General features: G+C 39.2%; 1 protein-coding gene across 1 annotated transcript in view; it reads right to left on the reverse strand.

Moving 5' to 3' along the window:
- The window catches only part of brinp2 (bone morphogenetic protein/retinoic acid inducible neural-specific 2), a 139,559-nt gene extending 125,690 nt beyond the window's left edge, over positions 1–13,869 (reverse strand). Inside the window, exon 1 of the mRNA XM_058065287.1 lies at positions 13,368–13,869. The gene's annotated coding sequence lies outside the window, so the exon portion shown is untranslated. The remainder of the gene's footprint in view (positions 1–13,367) is intronic.
- Between the last annotated feature and the right edge of the window lie 9,339 nt (positions 13,870–23,208).

Genomic DNA, 23,208 nt, shown 5'->3' on the forward strand with positions numbered 1-23,208 from the left:
ATTGCAAATGGTTTTGTTTTGTTGTGCAAGTTCTGAGTGAAACAAGGACGAGAGGCACGTTTATTCTTTCTCCCAACTTGTCTTACTTGGCAACACACATTTTCAACACATTAAACACCCTTCTGGCCTTCAAAATATGATTTACTGGATATCTAATAGTGGAATCAAACTATGGAATGGATTGAGTAAGACCCTCAAACTATGCACAACGATGAGCCAATTCAAGAAACAATACAAGCAGTTGATGTTTGCTAAATACAAGGATGAAGAGTCTTGAACCAGTCATGATGTGCTATATATATCACTATATTGACACTTACTATGGTACCCATTATGTCATTGGATGCTTATATCACCTCCTACTTCGGTACGTGACAAAAATAAAATAAAAAAAATAAAAATACAAACAGTTAGTGATTGTAAAAGTACCAGACGGAGGGGTAGGATTTAATAAGCTTTGCTTCTTCCTACTCCTTTTGGACATGTGGAACTGGGAACTGATTATGTGATGCACTCAATTGTAATTTGATGCATGTTCAAATGAATTAATACTATTACCATTACCATTACATTAATTGTGTAAAAGAAAACAATCGTCGTCCTTAACTACAAGCACAGGCACTACAGTTTGTTGAGGATTTCGTGTGTGCAGCGGATGACATCACATTAGAAAAGTTATCCAAGCTACATCCATTTCTGAAATAGTGCAGAAAAATAAGTAGTGATAAACTGCCCCCAACAGAATGAATGCCAAAGCGGGAACATAACTATCTGGAGAAAATCACACAAATCACATCCCCAACCTGATTGCTAACCGGGTGAAAGATGTCCCCTAGTGTCCAACACATAAAACCCCCTGAACACTGACAAGTAAGTCCTAGAGAGAAGATGAAACATGGGGTCTCACCAGCCGGCCACAAGAACTGCGTTGTCCGTCTGCGAAAGGAGAGGGTGAAACCTAAAAGACACCAAGCTCAAACCCACAGAGATTCAGACAGGGGTTCAGGGGGGCAATTGCGGTGGGGGACCTGGGCCGGCAACAAACCCTCACCATTTATGCTTCAGCTGCCTACAACAGAATGAATGTCAAATCAGGAGCGTCTCTTTCTGGCACCAGCATTTCCACACTCAAAACACCGTACACAATATGCAGAGATCCTTGTGTGTATTTTGCCATCTTCTTGTTAGCCATAGCATTTCAGTATGTGGAATCAAACTATGGAATGGATTGAGTAAGGAACTCAAACAATGCACAACGATGAGCCAATTCAAGAAACAATACAAGCAGTTGATGTTTGCTAAATACAAGGATGAAGAGTCTTGAACCAGTCATGATGTGCTTTATATATCACTATATTGACACTTACTATGGTACCCATTATGTCATTGGATGCTCATGTCGCTTCGTATGTGAAAAAAAAGCAAAAAAACTTTATTTTTCCACTATAAACATTTCCACTATATTTGGAAAGCAGGAAGTGAACAAATGTAACAGTTACTCATTGTAAAAGTATAAATAAATAAATAAAATAATTATCTAAAAATTATAATATTAATAATAATAAAAATATAAATATATAATGATATAAATATGTATAATAAGATAAAAATATAAATTGAAAAAAATTAAACTATATTAGGAAAGCAGGAAGTGAACAAATGTAACAGTTACTGATTGTAAAAGTACCAGATGGAGGGGTAGGATTTAATAAGCTTTGCTTCTTCCTACTCCTTTTGGACATGTGGAACTGGGAACTGATTATGGGATGCATTCAATTGTAATCTGATGCATGTTCAAATGAAATAAAACCATTACCATTACCATTTTTACGGCAACGTTTTCTTGTACTTTTTTGATTGTGTATTGTTGGTGTATGCACTGTCTTTGTGCACTTCTTGTTAATAAGCTTTGTAAAGCAGCTCAGATTTCTGTCGCCACTTCATCCAGAATTTATCAGCGTCATCATTGTACATTACCTATCATGGACTGGCTACACAGTACAAAAAAAATTCCCTTAGACTCGAAATGGCAGCATCGAGAAGAAAAACTGGCACGGCTTCCAAAGAATTTTCAGTGTTTTGCACTGCTATTTCATGTATCCACCTCTAGGGATGAAAACATTCTCTCATATTTCCACCCTCTCTAGCTGCTCTGTTGCTCTGACAGGATCCTTGCCACTACACCAGTATCAAACCCAGATAAAATGCCTATTACTTACACTTGACATTTGAAAGGTTAGAGTTGTTTCACCTTCCTGACACCACATGGAAAGTTTCCAATCAAACGTTTCTTTGTCAGCCAAATGGCAGCGAGAATGAGGAAATGATCAGCCGCTTGTTTGAAACATTCTTTCCAAAAAGACTGCAAAAAATAGGTGATGTTTAGTACAACAACAATGAGTTGTAGCGGACTTACAGTGAAATACAGTTGATTTGTGTCTTCTTTTGGTCAGTTGATTCATTTCATTCTGAATTGGCACTGTCCTGTACACAGGTATTTATTTCACAGTCATTTATTTTATTTCAGGTGGTATCGTTCCAAATCAGTGGTTCCCAAACTTTTTACAGTGGCATACCCCTTGAAGCCAGGTATCTCCTACTTTTGGACACAGAAAAAACATAAACATTTTTATTATAATGAACTTAAAATATTAAACATTATTAATGCACCTTTCCTGGTCAGAGCCGGTGGTTTCTCCCGGCCAAAGCTGTGGTTCTGCCACATATGTGGACGCAAGGTGACATAGCGTGTCCGACATTAGTACACCTTTCCCGGTCAGAGCGGGCGGGTTCTACCTACTTGGTCACATTTACAATGTATTGTGTTCTCTTTATCATGCTTCAAGGAGCGATTGCATTCATGAAATGACATATTTAATTGGACTTTGTGGATTCCTTAGGAGTCTTTCTATTATGAAAATTCCAATTGCATAACAGTAGCATGTATTACGCCAGGCCTTTTTGACTGTCAGGCATCTCTACTTAAATCAAACAAAAATGTTAAAATTACTCTAATTATTAAGCACTCGAGATTATGAACTTTTTGTTAGGGGTGGTTGTGGATTCCTTAGGAGTCTTTCTATTATGAAAAATTCCAATTGCATAACAGTAGCATGTATTACGCCAGGCCTTTTTGACTGTCAGGCTTCTCTACTTAAATAAAACAAAAATGTTAAAATTACTCTAATTATTAAGCACTCAAGATTATTAACTTTTTGTTAGGGGTGGTTGTGGATTCCTTAGGAGTCTTTCTATTATGAAAATTCCAAATGCATAACAGTAGCATGTATTATGCCAAGCCTTTTTGACTGTCAGGCATCTCTACTTAAATAAAACTAAAAAAAATTACCCTAATTATTAAGCACTCAAGATTATGAACTTTTTGTTAGAGGTGGTTTTCCATTTAAAATTAGTTTATAAAACACCAATTACTGGCAAAACTGAATCATCAAGACAATATCATCTCACTAATAATGTCAGCCAACACTGACTCCCATCTCTTCTCCAGACACAGTGGGCTTTGGCACATTACTCCATCGGTACACAAAAAAAACAAGCAGAGGTAAGAGTTTAGAAGTCAAATCCCACGGGAAACACTGGCCTGGATTGTAAATCTCTGCTTTGGGGCATCGTTGTCTCATTTAACACAAGTGCAAAAAACAACGTTATTACTTCCATGTCAAAACAAGGTATTGGCGCTGAAGCGTACCAGATGTCTCTATGTCATCACGAGTCTACTATGTGTACAGTGCAGTTCAGCCATTGGCAAGCAAGACTTATGGCTAGTGATAGCACCAATAAGAAGCCAGAGCTTGAAAAGACTCTTTGGTGGTTAAAGTTTCCTGTTTGAGAACAATTCTTGGTGAAATACATACATAAACGGGCAAAAACAAGTGGCTAAGGGAATGGGAATACAAGCTGGAAGTATACTACACATCAACATTCAGATTCTTACTGTTACACTTGACCGCATCATTGTGCTTTACTAAAAAAAACACTTTATATTTACTTTTTCTTTTTTGCAACAATACAGTATTGATACTGAACCGTTCGGTCGGTCTTGGTTTGATATTCACAGCAAATCAAATGAGACGAACTCAATTTGCAATTGTCACAGATAAATGTCACACAACATCAGTCAGGTTTTACTACCAACCAAAGTGATGATGGCATCTCATCGCAGCCTAATAATACCATAATAATGAGGCCTGAGTTTTCATTGTGGCTACAAAAGCTTCTCTAGGGAGCTGCAGTGATGTGTCCTTATAGCTTGGCACGTAGGTTATTATCACATCTTCCCAGATGTTCTTGGCAGCATCTCCTGGGCTGATTCAGCTTCCTGATAGCTTTTTAATAAGTGCACCCCTCTGTTCCACTTCATTCCTCTTTGCAGAACCTTGCTCCATCTGGCGGGAATGTGACCCATGTTAAGATGTAAAATGTGTTCCGAGGCATTGGCGTATCTTACTGATTTTGGAAGTCAAGGTGAAGTCAGACGGTTTGCCCTCAATCCATGAAACATGAACTCCAAGTCAAGTGCAGTCTTTGTCCTCACTTCTGCTGCAGTTGGAATTCAGACTTGAGGGAAATTGTGAATAAACAGTTTCGCTTGCATGGCACATGTTTGGCTGCTGCTTTAAAAAATGTCAATAGGTTTTAAAAAAATAAATAAACAATAATACTGATCTGTCACCTTCACCGCCTTGTCTTTACTTCCCAGACACACCTCCAGCCTCTTCCCAAATTGTTTGGGATTGTTCCTCTTCCTCGTCTTAACGTGGCAAGAACTGTGAGCATTGGAGCTCATTCTCTTCCACATCCTTCTACAGTAAACCTCGGATATATCGGATTCAATTGTTCCCACTGGTTTTGTCCGATATAAGCGAAATCCGTTAAATGCGTATACCGGAAAATGTCCGTTTTACGCATATGTTGGATTTATATCCGGTATATGCGTAAATCGGATTTTGTCCGTTATAAAAAGGCACTTCCTTGACTATGTTTCCGATGTACCTGGACGCGCAGGCAACGCTGCAAATGACGTCGTATCGCGGCCTGTCACGATTCGGCGAATCGGAGCGCCACGATGCGGCCATCCGAAATATGCGAGGGAAATTTAATGGAAATGCATTGGAACGGGACTGGAGATTTTGTCCGAAATAGGCGAAATCCGTTATAAAAAATCTGATATATGCAATGAATTTTTATTGGAAATGCATTACAGAAAAATTGGTTCTTTTTTATCTGTCCGTTGTGAGCGAATTTCCGATATATCCGAGTCCGATATATCAGAGGTTTACTGTATTATGGTCTAGTATTTTTTTACCTATTTTTGTAGCTAAAATTAAGACACTGATTCCTCATCTTCCTGCCAATTAGCATAGTGCTTGTTTGTCAAGCAATTCTTGAGTTGTTTTCGTAATTTCCTTGCTTTGTCATTCTTCGTTCCTATCGATTGTGAGTACCTGATTTTACTATTGTGATCCGTTCATTAAAAACTGTAGTTTTGGGCAATTTTGCCTCTGTTTGCATCCGATCTTAAGTACTAAATGTTACATCACGTATAAAGAAATAGACTTACAAATACTCTTGGTTGATTTCAGTGCGGTATTTAAACAAACTGGGTCTCAGCATCTCCACCTGCAACTGGCTGCTGGACTTGTTTGTCCACAAGGAAGTTTTCTGTATCCACTGCTGCCACCCAGATTCTGCACTGCAACACATCCAACCACATCATAAAGTATGCGGATGATACAGCAGTGACCTGTCTGAAAGTGGGGAACTCGACAACCTGATCCTCAATGTTGTGAAGACCAAAGAACTGATCCAAGACTCCAGGGGAAACAGTCCAGCCACTCACTAATCATTAATGAGAAGGTGCACACTACTTTTCTACTGACGCACCCTGGAGAGTGTGCTGGCAAGACGATAGAGATGTTGCTTCCATGCATTCAGGACATTAAAAACAAGCACCGCTTCAGCACAGCCCATAAGGCTCCACTCGCCACCCTCATGGACTGTTGCTCCTGCTGCTCTCTGGCGAGAAGTTCTGTAGTATCCAAACTAGGACAGCAGGTTCTATAAACGTCACATTCCCCAAATCATGAGACTGAACCCTTTATAACCCACAGCCACCTCAATCGATAGAGCTTTGCTGTAGGACTCCAACTAGCACATATTTTCTTAGTCAATTAATCTGATGCTTGCTTCAATTAATGGAGTACTTGGTTAGGAGTATCAAATCATATAAACCAGACTAGGGCCCTATGATTCCCTCAACGGAATTGAGGACAGAATTGCAGAACTGGCCCAAAAAACATAATCTACTGTTAAACGTGGAATCTCGTCAAATGTGAAATAATGTAAATGAAATAATGTCATTGTGAGAAGAGGGAAAGTTTTTGTATCTCAATTGTATCTCAATCATGGTTGAATCTCATCAGAAACACGACTAAACATGTCAAAATAATGTTGAAAAACCTCGGGAACTCCTGTTACAGAGGATGAATAGAAGCTAGCGGGGTTAGCGTAGTTTAGCAGAGCATGCTGGTGCAGCTGTGTGTGTTGGTCGGTGTGGCTGTATGAGTATATTTTCACCGTGTTGTGTTTTACCGTAAAATAATTACAATTTTATAATGTTAGGACCATTTTACAATCCCAAATAACGACATGCAGGTTCTGTGTGAAAAAAGTTAAGGCACATTAATTCTTGTACCCAACTCATATCAACCATCAATTGCCATTCTTAAGACACACAATGCACTTCCAGCCTTCAAAATAAGAGTTGCCCTTGTCACATTTGACTAATTGTGTAAACAAAATAAGGTACCACAAAAATTTCTGTGACTACACCTTCCTCAATCACTTGCATTACAGTTTGCAATATGAAAACTAAGTATTGGAAAAGTAAGCTAAGCTACATCCATTTCTGAATTACTGGACAAAATCGTACAGTGGTGATGGACGTTTTTGAAATGTTAAAAAAAAGAATGATTCGATACAATGCACAAATAATACAATTCAATATGATTCTATGATTACATTTGTTGATATAGACGTTAATCTTGTATTACAAAATTAAAAGCCAATTCAATGAAAGTGTCATTCTTATAGTATTTTCAAATACATGTTATCCCCAAGCATCGCCCCAATGGCCGGGCCAACTTTCAGGCATACTTAAAACAAATAATATGTAAATAACTACATAAAATGTAATGTGACTGCATATCAGCTGCGGGAATATGGGCCATTATTTTATTCAAACAATAACACAGTTAGAAATTCCCCAGTTCTGCATGTTAATGTTGTTTGTTGCAAATGGTGACCTATCTGACTGTGTTTGAAGGTCCTTAAAAGCACCATTTAACTAACCCACAATAGACTACTCTACTGTAAGTTTCCGTTTTTCTTTCACCTCATAGTTGGTCCCACAAGCTGATGCATGGAGGTATGATTGGATGACATTATTGAGTGCTAATATGCATATTTGTTCAGGCGCAACCTCAACTTAATTCATGCTTGCACACACATGAAAGAGCGACGTATAATCGCTCTGAAAAACAAACTCTCTGCGTGTAATGGTGGATAGCGGCTCTTTATTAATTGAGTGCTTTTAATTTGATGTTGTTTTATGCCATACATAATATATTTGATAAATAAGATTGCTATAATGTACGCTCTGCTGCTGTTTACATCCATTCTTAAACTACAAAGCATGCATGACTATACTTTTGCCGGCAGCATGTTCTTACCTTATTAAAGAGAAGCATAGTCAACCGGGTTGCTAGTCTTTCGGTTCCAATGTATGCCTCGAAAATTGATAAATGTAAGGATTTATGGCTGATTCTTATCAATCCAGAACGCAGATGTATTTTTCGCTTGGTAAACCAGATATCCAGTTATTTCGATTTATCATTCACAACCCAAGAAATGCACACATACTTGATTCTTTTGCTTCTTTTTGTTGTTTTTGTAAATATGACACACTAGACGGTACCAGCACCACCTATGAGTGCTTTTACACCCACCACTCATTGAGGAGAGTTAGATGTGCTTTCATGTCAGACTCCAAAAGTCTCTTCACTAGATTTGTCGCTAGCTTTTAAAAAAAGGGAGAAAAAAAAATTCTTCACTGTTGGTTCATGGGTCTTTGCCAAGGCATTAAAAAATGATTGCAATTTTTCTAAAGAGATGTTTGTTCCATGCAGATGTTGTTGATTGATACTCCTTAACATTCAGTAATGGAATTTGAAAACTACTTCCACAGAAGAAGACCAACAACATTTGTTAAGTGCATTGTGGCGTCCCTGAGTCCACAGGAAACTATCTGTGGCATCTTTGCCGCTTGCTTTAAAGAAGTGGTCTTTATTTAAGAACAGTAAGCCAACATAGCACAAATAAACAGGAGGTCATGAACACAGAAGCCTATTTAACTTGCAGTGTGAACAAAATTAACACAAATGGAACACACACCACTGTACTACACAAATTATGCGGGTATCAAAATAACGCTTAGTACATGCTAACATACATGCAAAACCCCCGCAAGACATGCCGGGTAATATCATGGTCCTCAACACACTACACAATGGCATACCACCTCAAATTAAAACTGCATCGTCTTCTCATTAACTCATTCAATACCAAAGTATTTTTACGGATTTACAAAGTATTTTACATAATTTGTGTTTTTTTGGCACAGGAGACAAAAAAGGTGATGATTCACTAAAAGTGTCATTAAAACGGCCACGAGATGGCAGAAGTGCATTTGATAAGAGCTCGGCATCGATCTTTTGCATGTACAGTTACATCTAAAAAAATTGGAATATCATTAAAAATTCTTGTTACTTATTTCAGAATGTGAAACCATACGTATATTATATATATAATTTATGTTATAATTTTTTATTATATAATTTATTGGTTTATATATAATGTATTAATTACTAAAAAATATGTAATTTTTAATTATGTATAATAATATTATATTTTTTTAATTATATTTAATTATTATATCATAATTGTAATTAATAATTTATTATTACAATTATTTATTATTATGTATTATTATTTATTATTATTTATTATTATTTATTATTATTTATTATTATTTGTTATTATTTATTATTATTTATTATTATTTATTATTATTTCTTGAAATGTTGATGGCTTATAGATCATGAAAATCCAAACAGAACATTTGAATATTACATAAGATCAATGAAAAAAGGATATTTTAAACAGAAATGTTGGAATTCTGACACGTATGTTCATTTCCATGCACTCAATACTTGGTTGGCCTCCCTTTGCATGAATTACTGCATCAATGCGGCGTGGCATGGAAGCAATCAGTGCATGGCCCTGGTCAGGTGTAATAGAAGCCCAGGTACGACTGAGTATGACAAATTTATACATGTTGACCGGTCTGTACGAATATTGATAGTCCTACCTGCCTCTCACCCCCTGACACTTCAACATGATCCCCCTCCCCACCCCAGGGGTTCCGCACCACTATTTGAGAAGCAGTGGTGTAAAGTGTTGTATATAAAATAGCAGTACATGATAAATATCCACAGGGAATATCACAACGTATTCACACTGTTAACCAGGGACATTTTCTTCATCTCTACCTAAAGCTGGCAGAAGATGCAAGTGGCGTCTCCTTAAGAGGAGACGGGGGCTTTTATGTACAAAAGAAAGAGAACGAGCACTAGGTTCTTCAAACTTTGTTGTTTCTCACTAAAACATTCCTTTAAAAAAAAAAAAACACACACACACACTAATGCCTGGCACTGCTTCAATGCAACAAGGACTTGCCAATGCTACAGTGGAATTGCTACTTCATGACTTTAACTTCTTCCCTAAAGCCAAGGAAACCACCAGGATGGGATGCATCCATCCCATCCCTTGACTGTACTGCGCAAACTTTCAAATAGAAAGCAATAGAAAAACATTCATGAATGAGATTGTTTCTCCTCATTCGATACAAAGAATACTTTGATTATTTAAATGTATGTACCCCTTGTTTCGTTATAACTGAAGTTCCTCAAAGTAGGATTCCTTATTTATGAATGCAATATTTTGTAGAGTATAGACAACTTGTTTAAGATCTTCTAAATGGGATTTTTACATTGTTCGAGCCCTCTAGACATGAAATAGCACTCCTGTAGACACGGGTACACTCCTATTAAAATGAAACATAATATTCGGAGAGATTCTTCCTGTTGTTGTTCCTTATTTTTTTACTTCCTGTAGTATGGCTACTGTCTCATCAATGTAACATTGCTGACACCTGCTGACCAGTGTAGCATACTACACATTATTGTCTTTGAATGTGTCTTCTGAATGACTTAAACCTCATTTCGCCATTGTTATGCTTAAAAAAAGCTAAATTTAGACAAAAATGTGTAACATTTGCTTAAATGTGTATATTTTTTACTAATAAAAATGTCTGTATTCAACCACAAGACAGCTTCCATCTATCCATACATTTTTTAGGGTCGCTTGTATGCTGCCTTCAAGCTAACTGGAAAGGTGAGGAAAAAAGAGCAGTAGTTCAACTCCACCCTCGGCCATCTCTGTCTCTCTGTCACTCTTGTGGCTTTTCTCCGGGTACTCCGGTTTCCTCCCCCATTGCAAAAACATGCTAGGTTAATTGGCCACTCCAAATTGTCCATAGGTATGAATGTGAGTGTGAATGGTTGTTTGTCTATATGTGCACTGTGATTGGCTGACCACCAGTCCAGGGTGTAGCCCGCCTCTTGCCCAAAGACAGTGGCATAGTTAAGCATATAAAGTAAGCCGGGTAAACAATAAAACTTTGATATAATTGTTTTACTTAAGAAATTAAATTTACACATTTTAGTAAGAAATTGATTTTAGCAACCCAAAAATCTAAGGAGCCATTGGGGAGCCGGGTAGAGCCAAACTCTCACCACGCTGAGGAATTATTTATAATTTTGGCCTTTGGATTGTAAATAAGCTATTTGCAGTGAAAGCACTGATTGGACGAGGGGTGGGTTAAGCGTCTTTAAAGGGACAGTTGGGATTTTTTTAGACATGAAGTTGTACGACACCCCCATAAGCAGTGAAGTCCTTCAACAGCGACCCACTCCCCACTTGGTGTCCTGAGCCCAGTTCTGGTGGGATTTGGGTGCCAGTTCCAGATAGTTGCTGGGTACAGTTACTAAGTAAGGAATTTGTCTTCTTAAAAACAATATGCCTTCCAAAGCATCATACATTTGCATCACAAAAATGCCTAATAGAAAAAATCAGACCTCACAAATGGCCCAGCGTATCACTCTGAATCACAATCAGACAAACTTTTTAAGACATGTTGGGTGGAGATTTACCTTGACATGTTTCCACTGTCATACACTTAAATGCCGTACAGTTAAAGATATATTGTGTTTTATCATGCTGAGCATTTTTTGGATATAGCAATAATAACACAGTAGAGGAGGACACTTGATCTCTGGGGGAGTCAGCATACTGTGTGTGTGTGTGTGAGACATTAATGAGAAATATTAATAAGAGAAAAGCAGCCAATGCAAAATGGTGACTTGTGCTTGGGGGGGGATATGTTCCTACAATATACAAAAAAATACAAAGCATACAACAACAACTCTGCAAGACAAAGGACTGTTCAACAACAATTTATGTATTCTCATTGTATTTGCTCTTGTTATTCATGGCTTCTTTTTTATTCTTATTTTCATATTATTTTATATTATTTGTATTATATGTACATGTTTTCTTATTTTTCAATGCACAAACTGCCATTTTATTATGTCATTACTACATCATTTGTTTAAGTCCGGCCATGGGAGACATCCAAAGCCCGATGGCTGGGACGTTTAAAGGACATTAACCCAAATCAAATCATGCAAAATGAGGCATGAGGCAAAACTGTATTTATTCTTATTTAATCTCTTTATTTTAACCTTATTTTCTATCTCTATTCATTTTTATGTATTCTTATTTTATTTTGTTGTTCACTTGTCTATTTGATTGCATATTTTGCACTTTTTTTAAACATTTTCTTTTCTTTCATCACTGCATAAACGATTGCTTTTATATCTATTGCACCATCTGCACCTTAACTATCCTTCTCTCTTCCATGTGGGAAACATTTCATAACATTTCAAGACAGGAAGACATGGACAAAGGGTATCTGCTTGTTCCTTGTCCTTTTCGGATATACTGAATTGTGTAATCATATAATGTTCCTCATCAACATGTATTACAAATAAAAATACAATTAGAAAAAATCAATTTAATTTAAAAAATAAATAAAATGTAATTAAATTAAAAAAAATAATTAATTTAATTTAAATTTAAATTTTAAAATTTAACATTTTGAAATTATGAATTTGTGAGCACTCATGCACATCATGCTGCAATCGTAAAACATGTTTTAGAGCTACAAATAACCACATTTGCTTATATAACGGCAAGATAATAAGACGTAGTTGTGTCTTTCACTTATTAATATTATTATTATTATCTATATTATTATTATTATTGACTTTTAATGCACTTTATGCTGCAAAGCATCCTTTTTCCTTCGGCAAAATCAGTGTGCTGTCCTTTTTTTAAGTGCTTTGACGTTCCACTTCCGAGCTTGAGTGGGCATCCAGGGTGACTGCTACAACACACACCCATAATAACATGCATGCAGAGCTAAACAGTGCATGGAAATGTGGGCTGCACACCCATTCCGGTAAAATAATCTGCAGACATACATGAACTTTACCTGCAAATCTGCACGGCATTCTTCCATATATATACTGTATGACTCACAACCTGTGATGGTTACTGTTTCCTGTATATATATACTGAATGAATACTGATATTCATATTGTAAAATGAATAAACAACTTACAACCTTAACAGCATGCAAATGTTCACCTGTTTTACCTTTGTCACTCCTACCAGCAACCCATTCAAAGCCCTTGTGCATCCCAATCATATCAATAAACACATTCAACCATGCAACACTAAACATCACTCACTCCTGGTCTTCACATTCATGGGAAAATGAAGTCATCCCAACGTGGAGTCGTCAATGATTCTACTTTTGAAGTCTTCCCTTGCCAGGAAGAGACACATCACATGTTCCAACCTTTATTCTTTATCCTTCATCGGGTAGAAATGTTGAAGGTTTGCATAGCTTTAGTAGCAGAGCAAGACTCCATCCACCTGATGCAAAAAACACACCCTTTAAAACCTGCCGCTATTGTTGCTGCAATGTGCGCATAAAACCGAGCCAGTGCGCCGTGCGTAACAGTACGTGACATGACCGAACACACACTTTTTAATGTATAAACATGGATACGAATTGTTAAAAGGTGCACAGGAAAACTCACGTAGGTTGTGAAGATCCTCCAGTCCAAGCGGTGATGTTGGTGAGGAGATCAGGAGCGGGGAAAGGAAATACAGTAGCTTGTTGTCCTCCTAGATCCTGTTTGGGCTGCACTCGTTGATTATTCTGACAAATAAAGTCATTTTTATTTTTATTGTGTTCTCGCGAAACACTTTATTAATAGTGTTTTTTCAGAGATAAGGTTCTGGTCGAATCCACTGTGAGAAGAACAATCCAGTAGTTTGGGAAAGTCATCAAGTTTTCATATGTGGAGATGAAAAATAATCCAAGGAATCTTCTATGCTGACTTTGTCCATCAACATGCTTCTTTACGGCGACATTCCACCTGCCATTTTCTCCTTTTTCATTCCTGACTCTTTGAGGGCGTCCTGGTGATGATAACTGGCAGGGAAAGTGAGCTTCTCTTTGTCCGAAATTAATTTAAAAAAACGTCTTTTTTCCTCTGCATCTGTCCTTCCGTCTGCTTCTCTTCTCTGCCTTTTCCTCCTCTCCTCTCAGCATCACCGCCTCTTCTGACCACGCCCCCTCCTCGTTTTCATTGGCCTGCATTTGCATCACTGCCTGCTCTGACCACGCCCTCCTCTCGCCCTCATTGGGTTATCTTTGCATACAAGGAAGAAGAGACACCAACACAATTATATCCCACACGTTATTCCACACAATAAACACACACTATTATTATGCAACATAATATTATTACACAAAAAACGCCACACAACACAAGAAATACACACCATAGTATTATACACAAAACATAATTATTACATGACACAATATTATTATACAAAAAATGAATATTATTTTCATACAAGATAACATATTAAAAGTTTTATTATTATACACAATGGAATTATTTAAAGCATATTTTTACACAATACACACAATAATTACACAGACAATGCACACATGATTATTACCTACAACATAGTGTATTATTATGACAATGTTCATATTACACAGCACAACATAATACACATTGTATTATTAGAAGCAATACCATTACACACAAAATACAATTTTTTATATATAACATATTATTATTGCACACATAGTTTATAGTTTTTTTATTTGAAAAATCTAACATATTATTTTTACACATTATTGTTACAATATCACTACATAAAAATTACTCATATTATTATCATAAAACAAAATATATCACAGAAATATTGGTACAATATCACTAAATGTGACCTGTACTGATCCAGGGCCAGGAACTTCAGTGCAGACCCCGCCACAAACTGTTCAATCCCCTCCCCTCAGGTAGGCGCTGCATCGCACTTTACGCCAAAACCTCCAAACCTTCAGGCACAGAGACATCACTTGAATGTAAATCCTATTTATTGTGCATGTAAATATTTTATTTTGGTATTAATGCAGATAATGTCTTAATAAAGCTGATTCTTCAGCTTTCAGGATGAGGATGTTGAGTCCGAACGGGCGGTATCCTGGGCCTCCATTGCTGAAGTGGCTGATATGTGGTCACAAGGCAGTCTATGCCAGGCATGACAGTACCGCCCCAACTTGATAGAGGACACCTGTGGTTGGGTGGGAAGTCTTACTGAGCATGGATCGTCTGTGGACCAACTGGTACCTTGGCATCGGTCAAACTTGTACCAACTCAGGTGTGAGAGAATTCCGGTAAGGCCACAGAGCATCATTTTCAGTTGGCTAGCTGCAAACCGTCCGACACTTTGGAAAGGGGAACCACTGCCCTGTCCACACTGAGGCATACTGATATGAATTGGGGTTATAATCCAGTGATGGAAGTACTTTAAGGCCCTTATCTATCCTACTGACATACTTGTCATAGAGAAAGCAAAGTCTGAGTTAGTGAAATAAACTCCTGAATGACAAAGTTCTGTGGGTGGATGAGTTTTGCCCTGAATTTGTTAACACTATAAATGTTGGCGGACTGCCTTGGTTGACACATCACAACATTGCGTGGAAATCCAGAACAGTATCTTTGAATTGGCAGACGATGTGATGGACCCTTTTTTTTAAGAAGGATGACCGGACGTGGGCTGCACGGCGGTCGAGTAGTTAGCGCGCAGACCTCACAGCCAGGAGACCCAAGTTCAATCCCACCCTCGGCTATCTCTGTGTGGAGTTTGCATGTTTTCCCGTGCATGCGTGGGTTTTTTCCGGGTACTCCGGTTTCCTCCCACATTCCAAAAACATGCTAGGTTAATTAACAACTCCAAATTGTCCATAGGTTTGAATGTGAGTGTGAATGGTTGTTTGTCTATATGTGCCCTGTGATTGGCTGGTGACCAGTCCAGGGTGTACCCCGCCTCTCGCCCAAAGACAGCTGGGATAGGCTCCAGCACCTCCCGCAACCCTCATGAGGATAAGCGGTAGAAAATGAATGAATGAATGACCGGACGGTTGTATTACCGTCTATTACAGAGAAGGATATTTTTGTATGTATGATATTTTTCATCCTGGTATAGTAGAACACTCTATAATCTTGAAAGGGTACTGGGGGGTGCATGGAAGTTTGCCCAACCGGTCCACATGTGCTGTGTGAATGTGGAAAAGGCATTTGAACGTGTCCTTCTCAATGTCCTGTTGGGGATGCTGCGGGATTAGTGGGTTTGTGGTGGGTCACTAGGGGCCATTCAGTCCTTGTACAGCTGGAGCAGGAGCCTGGTTCACAAGTCCAGGCTCCTAACAGTGAACACTGGCCTCCATCAAAGCTGCTCCTCTGGGTTGTGGGTTCTGGCTGAGTTCTGTCCATTTTTTGTATGGGCAGAGCCAAGGTGTTGGGGCCATCTTTCGGCTCTCATCTCTGCTATTATGGTAATGGTAATGGTTTTATTTCATTTGAACATGCATCAGATTACAATTGAATGCATCACATAATCAGTTCACAGTTCCATATGTCCAAAAGGAGTAGGAAGAAGCAAAGCTTATTAAATACTTCCCCTTCATCTGATGTGGATTATTAGTGGATGTTGTGGTCCTGGTGGCCTCAACAAGCTGTGCCCTTTTGGGATGAGACACAGCAGTTCCAAATCTGAGACCATGATTCCCAGCCAGAAAATGGTGGATTGCACCCTTTGGACTGGGAATAATGTTTGTTATGGTTATTAGTGTTATGGTTTCAAGCATGTTGGGCTCGGAGCAGCATCAGCAGTACTGGACCATTGTGGTGAAGAAAGAGCTGTGCTGGAATGTAAAGCTTTCGACTTATTGGTCGATCTTTATTCTTACACTCAACTACGGTCATGAACTTTGGGTTGTGATCGAAAGATCGAGATGGCACATACAAAAGGCCAAAATAAGATTCCTACGTAAGGTGGATGGACCCTTGAGATCAGAGTAGAGCTGCTGATTCTCCGCATTGATAGCAACCAGTTGAGGGGGCTCGAACATCTAGTCCGGATGCTTTCCGGGAGCCTCCTTGATGAGGTGTTCAGACATAGGACATGCTAGAGGGATCATATCTCACAGCTGGGCTTTCCACCCCCTGGTGGTACTGAAGTGGCTGGAGACCTAGAAGTCTGGGCTTCCCTCCTGAAACTGCTGCACTGTCCCTAACCCAAATGAGCAGAAGAAAATTGAAAGTGGTTATTGTATTAAATTTTTGACTAAATACTTTGTTACATCTTGCTAATGAAAAGCATTATTGCGATGCATATTATTAACAACTGTACGCACAAAAGTGTCTTCTTGAAATTATTCACATACTGCTATAAAAAGTGTTCATGGACGTACAATCATACTCTTTGCAATCGCCATTTTGTACTTTGACTTTAAGTAACTTAAGTGTATTTATTGTAAAAATCATATGCTTACTTGCTGTTTTGCCATGGACTACGGCCTTTTCACATGTTCACATGTTTTTCACATAAACTGAGCAATTTTAAGTATAAAAAAATATACATTCAAAAGATTAATTGAAAGAAGTTGTGTGGATAACAGTATTCTTGTGCTTTTACCTTGTGTTTCTGTTTGGGGGTACGTCCGGTTTCTGTTGTTATTTGGACTCTTACTGGTCTCTTTGTGCATCTTCAGATGTGGACCTCCCTTGAGTCGGGCGGAGCTACCTGACGGGCGCAGCTGTTGCCAATCGTCCTCATTTCCGGTCTCCTTCTTAAGGCACTGAGCTGCGGCAGGAGAGTGCTGGATTATTTTTCTTTGTGGACGTGACAGACCAGCTCCTAGCTGTGGCCTTGCTTCTGTGCTCCTCCAGCGCTGATCACGCCTCGGCCACGCACTCTCCTATCCGTCCGGTAGCCCGCTGGCCTCTAAGACTGCTCACTGTTCTTTCTGGTAATTTTCTGGTAATTTGTGTTGTTGAGCCCCCTCTTTTGTGCTCCGTCGCCTTTAGTTAATTGCGTCTCGCTCACCTGGACAATTAAAGCTGTAAAACCTTACCTGAGCCTGCTGTGTCCTGCATCCTGGGATCCGAACTCTCCGCCACGCTGCCAAGTTGTGATAATTCTAGACTGGTCAGCTGTCAGTAATGTTACTATGATGTTCACGTTCCACCGTTACGTCTTCATATCAGCTTATATTGAGCTCGGGGTTTGAAGGTTTATTTTTATTAGTGATTGTGAAGATAGTGAAGAGGTGTTTTTTTTTGGATATTTCCAATATTCTGTTCATACAGGAAGGTTGTGTGATGGAGACGAAGCCGAAGGATAGAGAAGGACAAGGAAGAGGAGCAAGTAGGATGAAAGTCGAGTGAAAGATAAAGGCCAGTGTGGCAGAAAAAGAATAAAAGAGTGTGAGACGGTCATGACGTGTGTGAAGCCATAGAAACAGGCTAGATGATGAAAACCCTATTCTTTGTTTTTTTGTTTCCTTTCACTGTACTTTAACAAATACGTCTAATGTACTTTCATACTGAAATGTCATCACTGACTGAGCAGAGGCATCTCTTCTCCTTCTGCTTTCTGTCCTGCTGGCGCGGCTGTGATGAATAAGTAAGTGGGTGCAGGGAGGAGATTGGAGTGTGTGTGTAGAATCTGCTGCCTTGGGCCGTTGGGAGGGAAATAAGTACCAGCAGCAAATGAGAAGCTGGGATATTGCTGGATATCTTTTGCGGCGCAACCGCACGCGGTCGCACGAGAAGGCAGACAAAAATCACATGGCAGCTCCTCAGAGAGTCTTTGATTGATGGCGACGCTTGAGGGAGTATTTCAATATGAACGTGGTTTAACTCTGAGCCACATGAGGCATTCATCAGCAGCTGCCATGCAGGAGTGAGATGCTGACTAAATAGTCTTTGATTTGTAAACGCCACCAGGGGAACCTCAACGCAGACACAACTCTACCTAGTTCTACCTCATTCCAACCTCTCATCCATAAATACCCAACCCACTACCACCGGGTATTTCACAGGGATGAAGGATCTGTCAATATTCAACTGTATCTTCATTATGAGTCAACTAAGAACCTCGACTCAGCAACTATTCTTTTTTTTAATGTCACGTCCTTGAACTTAAGTAAAACTAAAATCATGCTGTTTGGTAACAAACAGATACAAATAGACGGTGTCGACATTGAAAGGGTGAAGGAAAATAAATTTCCGGAAATCACAATAGATGAAAATATGAGCTGGAAACGTCATATTACAAATATACAACATAAGGTGGCCAGAAATATTTCAATATTGAAAAAAGCAAAATTCGTTCTCAATCAAAAATCACTCCACACTCTTTATTGCTCTCTGGTTCTACCATATCTTACTTATTGTGTGGAAATATGGGGTAATAACTATAAAAGTTATCTTCACTCGCTGAATGTACTGTAAAAAGGTCAGTAAGGATAATTCATAATGCCGCCTACAGAGAACATACTAACTCCTTATTTCTAAAATCACAAATACTTCAACTAGCTTACAATGAAAACTATATTAAAGAGGAACTGCACTTTTTTGAAAATTTGCCCATCTTCCCCTTTTCTGTGCATTATAGCACAAGAAAACAAGTTAATATGAGCTAGCTAACAATGGACATCATGGGAAGAACCTATATTGACACTAAAGCCCTCACAAAAAAACAAAGTGTTCGACTTACATAATGGACTCCTATATTATATGGGGTAATAACTATAAAAGCAATCTTCACTCGCTAAATGTACTGCAAAAAGGGTGGTAATGTCGCCTTCAGAAAACACACTAACTACTTATTTCTAAAATCACAAATACTTCAACTTGCTGATATAGTTCATCTCCAAACAGCTAAAATAATGCATAAGGCTAAAAATAACCAATTAGCTAAAAATGTCATCCAATACTTCTCTACAAGAGAGGAGAAATATGATATCAGGGAATAACTACATTTGAAACACTTCTATGCTAGGACTACGTTATGCTAGCCATAGCATTTCAGTATGTGGAATCAAACTATGGAATGGATTGAGTAAGGACCTCAAACAATGCACAACGATGAGCCAATTCAAGAAACAAGACAAGCAGTTGATGTTTGCTAAATACAAGGATGAAGAGTCTTGAACCAGTCATGATGTGCTATATATATCACTATATTGACACTTACTATGGTACACATTATGTCATTGGATGCTCATATCACCTCATACTTTGGTACGTGACAAAAAAATAAAAATAAAAAAAACCTGAAATTATATTAGAAAGCAGGAAGTGAACAAATGTAACAGTTATTGATTGTAAAAGTACCAAATGGAGGGGTAGGATAGTTTATACCTGATGCCTTACATGCATCCCATGATTTCGATTGACTGCCAGATTTAGAGGGAATTTTGGGGTATCAAAGTAGTTCAGAGGAGAAAAAGCGGAGTTGATGGAGTACTCTTGCTAATATAGAAGATAAATGTACATATATACTATCTGTGTATATTAAATTTGAACTCTGTTTACATTTGTTGACAAACATGTTCGGGTGTTGAATACTCAAGCATTGATAAGGGAGCCACAACAAAGACGCTGAAGAGCCACATGCGGCTCTGGAGCCGTGGGTTGCCGACCTCTGTTACGTTCTGTTCTTGTGTGCTCCGGCTTCTTGTTGGCAACCTTCTACATGTCCGGATTGGCCAGTCAGGTGCGTAGCCTGAGGGTGACACAGCGAGCACCACAGCACCAACCACAGCGTATTCGCCACACTACACCGGCTGAACCATCCTAAGCACGCTTCTTTCATTATGGACTCGGGTGAAGGTCACTTGTTGAATTCCTGTTTAACTTATTGCCAGGGGCTATTCCTCCCACATTCCAAAAACATGCTAGGTTAATTGGTGACTCCAAATTGTCCTTAGGTATGAATGCGAGTGTGAATGGTTGTTTGTTTATATGTGCCCTGTGATTGGCTGGCCACCAGTCCAGGGTGTACCCCGCCTCTCGCCTGAAGACAGCTGGGATAGGCTCCAGCACCCCCGCGACCCTCATGAGGATAAGCAGTAGAAAATGAATGAATGAATGAATCCTACTACTTTGCAAAAATTAACTTCTTCAACCAATTAATCACAATAAACCAGGGATTCATAATAAAGAATTGCATTATATATGTAATAATAAATGGCACGTGTGTGGAGTTTGCATGTTCTTTCCGTGGGTATGTGGGTTTTCTCCGGGTACTCCGCTTTCCAAAATTTCAAAAACATGCTCGGTTATTTGGCCACTCCAAATTGTCCATAGGTATGAATGTGAGTGTGAATGGTTGTTTGTCTATATGTGCCCTGTGATTGGCTGGCCACCAGTCCAGTCCTCTCGCCTGAAGACAGCTGGGATAGGCTCCAGCCCTCCCTTGTGAGAATAAGCGGTAGAAAATGAATGAATGAATGAACAAAAATATATATATATATCATTAGATGTATCATTACATGCAGCTAGATCCTGGTGAGATTGAATCCACTAGTGTTCTCACCTTCTTTATGAAGTTGCTGGCACTCCTGACTTTAATATTGCCCAATGGCAAGTTATTTAGTTGTCACACACACACAAAAATAATAAATACACAGTGAGTCAGCAACACTTAAGATGCATTGTTTTTGCACTGGGTTTCGCGGAATAATAATGTGCAGAGCATACAGACTAGTCTGTTCCGTGCAATATCATCCCAAAGGCCAGACAGTGTAAAGGCAAAATATTTCATTGGAAGTCAGCTGGGATAGACACTTGATGACAAACGCTTTCGAAACATTCCAGCATCTTCTTTCACTGCTTTGCTCTTCGCCACAAATTTGCTCCTCCTACATGTTCGTCTTGATTTATAGTGTTTGTTGGAAGCGTTAAGTTTCTAGTTAAACATGTTTACTTGACTGACTGTCTCATTTCCCCCTTAAACCAGACTTCACGGCCATAACCATAGTTACTATTTTACACCTTTCCAATGACTGCCACTCCACCCACTCTTCTTTTTATTGGTCTTTCAAAGTGACCAGCAGAGGTGAAGTTATTTATTTGGGGCGACTTTAGAAGAACAGTCCATGCTTGTTTGGCAGAGCAATAAATAAATGGATTCCTGCAGCAAAATGTTCCAGCTAGAAAGAGATCAGTCCATGTCAGTCGGGTATTGGGTAGATTCTTGGGCTTGTTTGGGATCACATCAGCAGACAATTCATTCATTCATTTTCTACCACATTTTCCTCTAGAGGGTGGCGGGGGTGCTGGAGCCTATCCCAGCTGTCTTCGGGTGAGAGGCGGGGTACACCATGGACTGGTGGCCAGCCAATCACAGGGCACATATAGACAAACAACCATTCACACTCACATTCATACCTATGGACCATTTGGAGTCGCTAATTAACCTAGCATGTTTTTGGAATGTGGGAGGAAACCGGAGTACCCGGAAAAAAACCCACACATGCACGGGGAGAACATGCAAACTCCACAAAGAGATGGCTGAGGGTGGAATTGAACCCTGGTCTCCTAGCTGTGAGGTCTGCGCGCTAACCACTAGACCACCGTGCCGTCCATCAGCAGACAAAGGAGTGTAAATATTTTTTTTTCAGAAACTAGCATGCTGTTTTCGTACTTGTACAAAGACATGATCCTAATATTCCATATTCCATTTTTTTGAGTATGATAAAGCTAAACTCAACGTTCCAAAGCCCAAAAACAATTCTTAATGGCATTTATATGATTATGAAAGTCCTTTCATCACAATGCGTTTCCACTTCCTTGCTTTCCAAATAAATGAGGGATTAAAGCAGACACGTCCAGAAGAAAGATAATGACTGCATTTCACCCAAATAACTTCAGCGTGTATGGATTGATGCTAAAAAGTGCAACATCCACTCAGTCACTCTTCCTGATCTCTCATTTTTATTATGGATTGAGTTTGTTAATGCTTTATTCATCTGGGAGCGTGTTTTAGCATACAATGCGTAGCCTCACATATATTTCTCTAATACACTTCATCCCATGGATGCTAAGCTCGGTCGGAAATAACTCGACAAGCACTTCACACACACTGCTAATAGTTTATTTCAGGAGTGTCCAAAGTCCACACACACACACACACACACATATCTTCACTCCGCCTGGGGCATCATTCCAGCCAAGAATGCCACTGCTCCCATCATAACATGTTCACACCTCCACCTCTATACCAGTACTGACGCTGATAGCCATATCCTATTGATTTTCATTCATTCATTCATTTTCTACCGCTTTTCCTCACGAGAGTCGCGGGGGGTGCTGGAGCCTATCCCAGCTGTCTAGGTATGAATTGTCCATTCATACATATGGACAATTTGGAGTGGCCAATTAACCTAGCATGTTTTTGGAATGTGGGAGGAAACCGGAGTACCCGGAGAAAACCCACGCATGCACGGGGAGAACATGCAAACTCCACACAGAGATGGCCGAGGGTGGAACTGAACCCTCGTCTCCT

This window comes from Doryrhamphus excisus, chromosome 1 (genome assembly GCF_030265055.1).
Source record: "Doryrhamphus excisus isolate RoL2022-K1 chromosome 1, RoL_Dexc_1.0, whole genome shotgun sequence".
NCBI classification, from domain to species: domain Eukaryota; kingdom Metazoa; phylum Chordata; class Actinopteri; order Syngnathiformes; family Syngnathidae; genus Doryrhamphus; species Doryrhamphus excisus.